The sequence below is a fragment of the Nicotiana tomentosiformis genome, chromosome 4, assembly GCF_000390325.3.
Source record: "Nicotiana tomentosiformis chromosome 4, ASM39032v3, whole genome shotgun sequence".
Classification (NCBI taxonomy): Eukaryota; Viridiplantae; Streptophyta; class Magnoliopsida; order Solanales; family Solanaceae; genus Nicotiana; species Nicotiana tomentosiformis.
In genome coordinates, this window is record NC_090815.1 from 50,119,986 (window position 1) to 50,130,492 (window position 10,507).

Sequence of the window (10,507 nt, forward strand, 5' to 3'; positions counted from 1 at the left end):
AACATGGAGATTAAGAGTTTTCTATCCAAGACTGTCAATGCAAATCAGACTGATTGGTCAAGGAAACTTGACGATGCTCTTTGGGCTTGTAGAACAACTTACAAGACTCCAATTGGTATGTCTCCATATCGGTTGGTGTTTGGGAAATCATGTAACATTCCGGTGGAATTAGAGCATAAGGCCATGTGGGCGTTGAAGAAATTGAACCTTGAGTGGGATGTAGCTGCCAATCTTCGGGTGTAGCAATTGAATGAACTTGATGAGTTCCGGTTCCATGCTTACTCCAGTTCGTCCTTGTATAAGGACAAGATGAAGCACCTACATGATAAGTATATCCGGAACAAAGAATTCAAAGAAGGTGACCTTGTTCTTTTATTCAACTCTCGGTTACGGATGTTTCCAGAAAAACATAAGAATGGTTAGATCTTTAGAGTCAATATGCACCGGGTGAAGCACTACCTTGGTAAGGTTGATGATGGGCACATTGTGGCATTGCTCCATTTCAAATGAATGACGGTAACATGCGTCGTGCCGTAACGTTAAATCGGGCAATTCTTGGGAGGAAACCCATGCGTTTTACTTTCTTTTGATTTTCTTATTAGATTAGGCATTGTTTTGGAATAACTGTTTGTGAAGTGTATGCAGGAATTGGGTGTGCAGTGCAGAAAATTGACAAGACAAAAATAGGCCAACTGGTGAAATTGTGAGGACCGTGCCAGAATTATGCGGCCGCACAAGCCCTTCGTGGCCGCACAATTTTGTGTGCGGTCGCACATCTGAAAGATGGAAAATGCCAACTCTCTAAGTTTGGAATGACAAAATCCCTAAAGGATTCGCGGTCGCGATCAAAATTTTGCAGACCACACAGATTGTGCGGCCGCAGCCATTTTTATGCGGACTGCGCTACTGAATCCGCTACTGAGTTAGAAAAGGTAAAGAGTGCGGACCGCACAAAAATTATGCGGCCGCACTCGGGTAAGTCAGTGGGCCAACATGGTCGAGTATAAATAGGACTTTTTGAGACTATTCATACTTTACACACTCTGACCTCTCAAACCACTTTACACACTCTGACCTCTCAAACTAGAAAGAGCAGTACAGTCTTTCTTATTTTCAATCTCATCCCATATTCATCAATTATTGATTTCCTATTACATTTCACTACTGGTATGTTAATTTCAATGAATTAGTTTCATCTTTTTCTTTTTCTTTTTCTTTTCTCTTTGTTGTAGTTTTCTTTTTATCTAGGGTTAAATTCATGCCAAAAATGTCAAATTGATGATTAATTCTTGTTTAGAAGCATATGGGTAGTGTTTGAATGCATAATGGGGTCTGGGGTTAGTAGCCTTTATTGTTCAATTTCCACAAATCATGCATAATTAGTGAAAACCCTAGTATTAATCGTACTTCAGTGCCGCTCTAATTTAAATTTTGCAGCCGCACACATTTTTGTGTGGTCCGCGCTAGTGTATGTGGCCGCATAAGAAATTGTTTGGTCCGCGATACCCTAGGTTGAAGGCACTTGTCATTGCTAAGTTTGTGCGGCCGCACTCAATTTGGCGCGGTCCGCGATTGGTTTTCGCGGCTGCACTCAATTTTGTACGGTCCGCACAATTAACCTTCAGAGACCCAACAAATCGATTGTGCGGCCGCACTCAATTTTGTGCGGTCCGCGATGAGTTTTCGCGACTGCACTCATTTTTGTGCGGTCCGAGATGGGCAGTCCACGACCGCACTCAATTTTGTGCGGTCCGCACTGCCCTGTTCTGAGAAGCTGTGTCTTTCTTTCCAACTATAATTCAATAACACATGTTGAACCCCAATTCTAACTGACTTTCAATACTTGTTTGTTGCAGACAATGGTGAGTTCACGTGGTCAAGGTGATACTTCCAAAGGGAGGGCAGAATCCTGCCGAGGACGGGGTAGAGGAAAACCTAACATGCCACTATCCGAACAGAAAGTCTTGGCCAAAAAGACTACTCTTAGTAGACCACCTCCGGAATCCTCAGACACCAGTGAATACCTCCCATCCCAGGAAAAATCTTAGGGGGATTCTGTACAACCACAATCGGGGGCTTAATCCTCTAGTTCTTCTGATGGCTCAGAGGGAGGTAGTCAGGAATATGAACCATCTTCCCCACCTGCTACAACACCTGCCATGACAGCAACCCCAATGATTTTAGATGATGATGATGAGGTTCTGGATGATGGGAGAGGGGGTGACACAATTGTGAGAGGCCTAGCTAGATCAAGGAAGCCTGAGGTATGGGCTGATAGATTTGTAAGTGAGAAGGTGTATGGAAACTTTCGGGAATGGTGGCCCCAAAGGTCGCTCACTCTTGAGCGACAATTCATAACCAAAGACCTAAGCCAGCACAATCCGAATGTCCTAAAGCAATTTACGGAGAGAAAATGATAGAAATGGTTCACCTGTCGGATGCATGATGCAAATGAATACCTTGTCAAGGAAGTTTATGCCAATGTTGCCCACATCAAAAAGGGTACAAAGGTGACGAAGGTCAGAAACTTACTGAACACATATGTATGGTTTGAGGATGTCGGTGCAGTGCAATACTTGGAGAAGCTCGCCTTGGGTGATGCAGTTCGCCCATGGCTCGCTGAGATACTTGCTATTCTGGGGACAACACCTGCATGGCTCACAGCAGGAGTTGAAATTGTCTGAACGACCCTTAACGTTGAAGCAAAAGGGTGGGCAACATTTGTGTGCAACCGTCTTGACCCGTGCCAGCATGAGAATGTCCTTCCACTTCCCCGGGCAGTATTGGTAGCTTCCATCATGGCAGACTATTCTATTAATGCAGGAAACTTGATGTCCTACAACATCTCCAATGCAGTCCAAAAGAAGAAAGATCGTATCCCTACCCCAACTTCATCACAGTGTATTTCCAAGACCAAGGGGTAGAGGCTAGACATTTTGATGTGGAGGTGAAGGCTAAAAAGCATTTCTCATGGTACCATCGCCAGGGAGTGGACAACCCTAAATTCAAGGGTAAAACCACTACCTCCACTGGCCAGTCTGAAGAGCCGGGGGTAGTGGCCACCTGGTCAGTTGTCGAGCCTTCCAGAGCAGCCGGTACTTCTGCCGGAGCAGCTGCCATGCCTCCTCCTTCATATGGACCATCCCTCTCAGTGCCACTGTCAGTTTCCATATCTTCTACCTACCCTCAGACTGCACTGCGGGTTTCACAGAAACTATCCAGTCTCAATAACTGGATGCAAGCAGTTGCCACAAAGCTGACTGCCATATCCAGTGCAGTGGCAGCACAATCTTCAGCCCCATCCGAGCTTCAGGTACCTCCATCAGTGGAGGACTCTTTGAAGAAGATTCTAGACAACCAGAAGAAGATTCTGGACTACCAGAAGAAAATCCAGGAGACTCTTGATACACATGGGAGGATTATCTAGGATTTGGGAAAGCAGGTGAAGAAGATGCGGAAGACTCAGGAATCTAAGGAGTCAGTGGAGAAGTTAAGCAAAGAGGTTGAGAAGATTGCTTCTGCTGGTGATATTACACTGGACCTGCTCATGGAGGAGACTGTCCCAGGAGCACATGCAGCAGTGCCCGAGGCAGCAGCCGGCCAGTTTGAGGAGCCGGCTACCACTACACACACTACTGCGGAGCTGATTCAGATGCTCAGCAACCCCGTAGTCCCCCAGTCAGAAGATGTGGAGATCCAGTTAGAGGATACAGAGGGTGCTGAGGACCCGATGCAGACAGACAACATATAAGGACTTTTCTCTACTGTCTACCACTTTTCCTGTTCTTATTTTTTATGAGCATCGAGGACAATGCTATTTTTCATTTGGGGGGTGGTCCATTTTGAGTTGATGACATTTGGTATGTAATAACCATTATATTATTTTTCTGTATCTTTATTTTTAACGTTATTGATCTTTATTTTCACTTTTGGTATGTATATATTCTTACCATTCAACTTATATATTCATTCCCATTATGTATATATTCGCTTTACTTCATTTTGTACTTATTCAGTCTACTTTTTGTAGTTTACTTCATAACTTCTTTTATTGTTTTTCCTTAGTAGCATAGCTTCTTATTTACTTTAGTAGCTTTTTTTTAAGTTGTTAGCTTCTTTTTTATGTTTTGTGTGAACAATAAGCCTTTTGGTTTTCTTAATGTCATGGTTCTTTCCAAAAGGTGGATGTTGTGTGAACCGGGGTGCTCTTCCCAACGATCGATGACGTGACAACCTTCTTAAGGGATTGAGTCCGTTTTCTTTATGTTTTTGTATATGTAGTAGTAATGAATAAAAGTGTCTCAAGCAGGCTTCACTTGGTACTAACACATTTACCTTCAACCTTATGGTTAGAAACAAGTTGATTTACCTTTGGAGTATTTTTTTGACTAAAACAATCATCGAGTGGTTTCTTTGAGCCATTTGTGATTTTCAATCTTACCTAGGGTTGTTGTGGGCCCTCGAATCTGTTCTATTTAACAATCCTGTAGCTTGAGAGGTGAGGTATTGAATTGCAAGTCCAAGTTCCGTGCCAATAAGTCTAGAAATTACCCTGAATGTTTGCCTAGGCGAAATTCTAAGTGTAGCTCGACTTGAGAAATGATTGTAGGCTCTCCTTGATCCAATTTGAAACTTAAAAGCTTCTGTAGCCTACCAATGTGATATCCCTAGTCAACCCCTTTGAGCCAAAGCCCTTTTTCATTTAATAGCCATGTTACAAGCCTTTATCCATTTTATAATGATCCTCTCTTGGCACCCGATCTTTCCTTAGCATTATTGATACAATTGGCAAAAACATAAGTTTGGGGGAGAGACGAGGAATGTGAAAGTGATAAAAGATACAAAGAACCAAAAAAAATGAAGAAAAGGGAAGGCAAGAAAAAGGAATAAAGGCCAAAAATAAATATGCCAAAAAGAAAGTGAATAAAGAAGAAAGTTGAAGGGATTCAAAGAAATCAAGGATGAAAAGCATGGAGTGATTAGAAAAGGAGAAAAATGATTGTCATGAGCAAGAAAGACTGACATTATGGGTATATAGTTCCCGTAAGGAAGAAGAAAATGACTCAAAGAGTCAAGAAAGTATGAGCCAAAAAGAGGAAATGGAGTGCTTAAGGAAAGATGAAACCATCATATGCCGATAAGTCCTACCTTGATCCAAAAGCCTTCATTACGTTCCCGCAAAAGCCCTATATGATTTCAAGTTGAGTGAGCTTACATTAGTGGTGATTTACATAAGGGGCAAGCTTAAGTACTTATAGCAGGACTTGTGACATTCTTTTGAGAGAGTTGAACGCACTTCTTCACAATCCTTGTTTTGAGTGTTACATTTTAAAGTGAGATTTGCTCATGGAGAGTAGAGGAGGAGGGTTCCACAATGACCTACGTGATAGAGTGAGATTCCTTGGTGAATTAAGTCAACTCTTGATGCTCTAGTGTCACATTAGAACTATGGTAGTCAAAAGGTCAAAACATGGTGTTGTTGATAATTCATTTGTGTTGAGGGTAATTGTAAGTCCCAATTGATGCATGATTGATTCACCTTTGGCCAGCTGAAATATCTTTTTTCTAGTGGAGGTGGTAATTACCTTATTTTTTTGAGGACAAGCAAAAGCTTAAGTTTGGGGGAATTGATAAGTAGGGATTTTAACCTATTATTTGCTCTCTTTTACTTGTGTTTTAGGCCAAAAATGCTTGAAGGTATTCCTGGAAACTAATAAAATATGCTTGCTTGCAGGAATTGTTCAGAATGAGCCAAAGGAATCAAAATCAAATCACAAATGAGTCAAAAGTTGAACAAAAACCAAGGATGAGCAAAGAAGTCTGAAGGGCGGACCGCACAAATAATGTGTGGCCGCGAAAGCTATGATGCGGCTGTGATCAAAATTATGTGGTCCGCAAGAGGGAGATCCAGAGAGTGTGATTTTGGTCTAAGTGATGAGCGCGGACCGCACCAGAAATATGCGGCCGCGATAGTCCCTGTGCGGCCGCAATTGAAATTACGTGGTCCGCGATGACTAAGATTCAAAGAGCTGACAACTTGAGCAAATGAGAGAAGTGCAGACCGCACCAGAATTGTGCGGCCGCAGAAGTCCCTTGTGCAGCCGCGATCGAAATTATGAGGTCAGCAAGATGAATAATCAGAGAGTTGATTTCAAGCCAAACTCAAGAACGCGGACCGCATCACTTTTATGCGACCGAATAATCTGGAGCGTGGCCGCTCTTAGAATTACGCGGTCGGTGAAAGTTCAGCTCAACCCAGATCCAAAAGAGAAGAACGTAGCCCGCATCAGAATTATGCGGCGGCGAAAGCAAGAGTGCAGCCGCGCTTAGAATTACGCGGCCGCACAACCTCCGTAGTGGCATTTTTTTCAGATATTTTCAGCTTAGTATAAATAGAACTTTTTGTCATATTTAAGGTATGTGAGGTTATGTTATGTTTTTTATACGACTGACTTTTCTGTTTTCGAACATTTTATACTAGATTCACTTATTAACATTAGATTTTCATTCCATAAATTAATATTATGGATTTTATCTTCATTTCAACTTTAATTTCTGTTATTTCCATGAGTAGCTAAACCCATAGCTAGGTTGTGACCCAACCCTAGTGAGGGTATTTACTGGGTATTTGATTTTAGGGCTTGAATGTGAATGGGTTAGTGATATGTAGCCTAGTTCTTGCTAGAATTTAAGAAATAATGGTTGCAAACATTGATTCATGCTTTTATGACTTAGTCTCTATTTGAGAAAGAGGGACTAAGTCTAGAAAAACTAGGCTAACAGGGAATTGGGGTGAACTCAAGAAATTGATAGCCCCAATTAAAGAGTTGAACCTAGAGATAGTAACACCCAACTTGAGCTAATATCACTTGATTTGCATGAATACCCATTTGGTTTTGAGAAAGCCAAATTGGGTAGAATCACTCAAACTACCGAGAGGTATAGAGCGAGTACCTGGGTGTGATAGCTATATTACAATCCCAACTAATCAAGCTTGCCCTAGATTTTACTACCCGTTAGATATCCACCTAGGTAGAAGTCACTACCCTAGTCTCTTTAAACATTTGAAAAACAACAACAAAAATATTGTCCTCAGTTTCAATTATTGCACTCTTTAGAATAAAGTTAGAAATAGAAAAAACCAATCAAGTATGTAGAAGTGCAATTTAAGCCAAAACTTGCAATTAACTTAGATATACACCTAATACCATATTCTAACTCCCTGTGGATTCGATCCCGACCTTTATTGGTTTTATTATTGCATCGACTGCCTCGCTACTCAATTGTGTTGTAGGTTTGGCATAGATCAGAAGGTCAAGCTAAGCACCCAGAATTTGAACGAAGGGAAGTTGGGTCCGAACATGGAAGGTCCTTATCAAATTATCGAGATCACCAAAAAGGGATCATACAAACTCGGAACAATGAACGGTGAGCAACTACCGAACAACAGGAACATAACTCACTTGAAACGATATTACTGCTAAGGTATGACCCCATTCATTCCTTTTACTTATTTGCATTTTGGACTAACACTTGCAAGCGATCGTCAAAGAATGACACAATTCGTACGCCTGAAAGCATGCGTTGCACTCTTTTTCCCTTGAACCGGTTTTATCCCAAATGGGTTTTCCGGCTAGGTTTTTAACGAGGCAATAGTAAATCATGCTAACTTATAATTGAAGGCCGGTTACGAACCGGTATTGAAGACCACGACAACAGTAATCGAGGCTTCTCTATGATCAGCCTTGAATACTGGGGGGCATCACCCTCGGATAATTACCTTAGCAAGGAAAGAAACTTTGTGATCAAATAGTCTCGGCTCAATCAATATGATTTACTGTAAGGGCCAAACGGTCAAATGAACCGTTCCCACATAGACTACTCGATCCCTGACATAAAGATTGTACACATGTGTAATCATATATATTACGTACAAAAATAAAAAGAAGTTTCTACCTTGCGGATAAATATCTTGTCCCTTAAAATTTATTTTTCTTAAGGAATTTTCTACATCCGATCCCCTAAAGATATCTAGCCCAAGGGCTGCCTTCATTCGGGTTCAAAGGATCTCTCTCACTCGGGGACTGCCATTTAAAGACAAACTCAAACGGCCTGGGCTATCGGAGCCCTGGGGCACAAGACCTATTAGGCAGCGCCCGAACCTTAAAGGCTTTGGCCATCCCCATTCGGGGACTGTTATCTTGGGCAAGCCCGGATAACTTGGGGTAACAAGTCCACTAGACAACACCCAAACTAAAAAGGCTATGGCCATACTAAAACGGCTCAGAGACGTCCACGACCCATAACAAAAAAACAAGGCCTTCAAAATTTCTAAACCTGTTCAAAAGGCTACACTCGGCAAAATTATCATCTAAAACGTTCTAAGTATTTTGGGGAAAGCTTCCGATAATACCGAGCCCCTACGAATCATAAACAAAATAATATCAAAAGAAAGGCCTCTTCGAACCTCCGAACAAGACCTAATTATTACATGCTAAGGCATTTCGATATCTTTGCAGTCATAAAAGAACAAAGCAAAAAGAAACGAGCTTAGAAACTTTCGATATGTGTGTGTATATATATATATATATATATATATATATATATATATATATATGAAAATATATTTACAAAGGCCAAACGGACTTGACAAAAAAGGTACAAAAGTGCAAAATACAAAAACAAAGAAAACTATACAAAGTACTTAAACGGCTTGGTCTCCACCAGAGCCCACCTCATCACCGGGACCATCAGAGTCTCCTCCGTCCTCGGATCCGCCCAATCTCTCGGAGTCTTCTTCATCCTCGGGGTATGCCAACTTCTTGTCCTTGGCCTCAAACCCCTTAGCGGTTACGATCTCGGCTGACACATCAAAACCCAGAGCATGAACCTCCTCGAGGGCCTCCCTTGTAACGACCCGATCGGTCGTTTCGAGAGTTATAGTCCCGTTTCCCCTATTTCTGCTTTCTTTTATGCTTTTCAGCTATATTATGATATATCGAGTTAGTTGGTTCGGGTCCGGAGTGGTTTCGGAGTGGACTGAGACACCTAGTCTCTAAAGTAGAAGCTTAAGTTGGAAAACGTCAACCGGATATTGACTTATGTGTAAATGATCCCGTATTTGAATTCTGATGGTTCCATTAGCTTCATTAGGTGATTTTGGACTTAGGAGTGCATCCGGAATGTGATTTGGATGTTCGTAGTAGAATTAGGCTTGAATTGGTGAAAGTTGGAAACTTGGCGATTTTGGTCGGTAGTGGAAAATTTGATTTCGGAGTCGGAATGGAATTCCGAAAGTTGGAGTAGGTCCGTAATATTGAATATGACTTATGTGTAAAATATTTTAGTCAATCAGACATGGTTTGGTAGGTTTCGGCATCGTTTGTGAAATTTGGAAGTTTAGAAGTTCTTAGGCTTGAATTCGGGGTAATTTGGTATTTTTATGTTGTTTTGAGTGATTCGAAGGTTCGACTAAGTTCATATCGGGTTATAGGACTTGTTGGTATATTTGGTTGAGGCCCCGAGGGCGTCGGGTGTGTTTCGGGTGGTTAACGGATCAAGTTTGATGTTTGGAGAATTTCTGAAGTTAGTTGTTGCTGGTGTAATCGCACCTGCGAGGGTAGGGCCATAGGTGCGGTGGGACTGACGACCGTAGGTGCGAGTGCATGTACGCATATGTGAGCCTGCAGAAGCGGGTAGGTGCCCGCAGAAGCAAAAGAGAGGAGGTCAGGCACTGGCCGCATGTGCGAGGTCTTTTCCGCACCTGCGACGTCACCGATGCAGATAGGGAGCGCAAGCGTGAAGTTGGTGATTTAAGTAATTTTCCGCAGGTGCGCATTCTGAGCCGCATGTGCGAAAAGCTTGGGCAGAAACTTTAAATAGAAGACTTCGCGAATTTTGCTCATTTTCACCATTTTCAAGTCGGTTTTTGGAGCTTTTGGAGTGATTTTGAAGAGAGAGTCAGGGGGGTTTCATTGAGGTAAGTTGCTTGAGCTCTAATACTCCTATCTATGGTGATTTCCCATTGTTTAAATATTTAATTAATGGGAATTTGGGGTGAAAATGAAGGGTTAGGGCTTGGGATTTTGGAGAGTTTAATTTAAGGATTTGAGGGATCAAATGATGTCGGATTTTGATAAATTTCATATGTATGGACTCGTAAGTGAATGGGATTTCAAGTTTTGTAACTTTTGTCTAATTTTGATATGTGGGACTTAGGCCCGGGTTTTTGGTCTAAATTGGTAGTTTTCTTTTGGGATTCATTCCTTAGCTCATATTGATCGTATTTGTTTGCTCGTTGTAGATACGGGTCATTTAGAGGCCGGTTCGAGAGGAATGAGCATTCCGGAGTAGGAGTTCTACGCTGTTAAGGTAAGTAACAGTTTTAAATCTGGTCTTGAGGGTATGAAACCCAGAGTTTGGTAAAATGTGACTGTTTGGAGGTGGAACTCATGCTAGGTGACGGGCGTGTGGATGTACGCCGTGACGGATTAAGACTTGGTCCGTC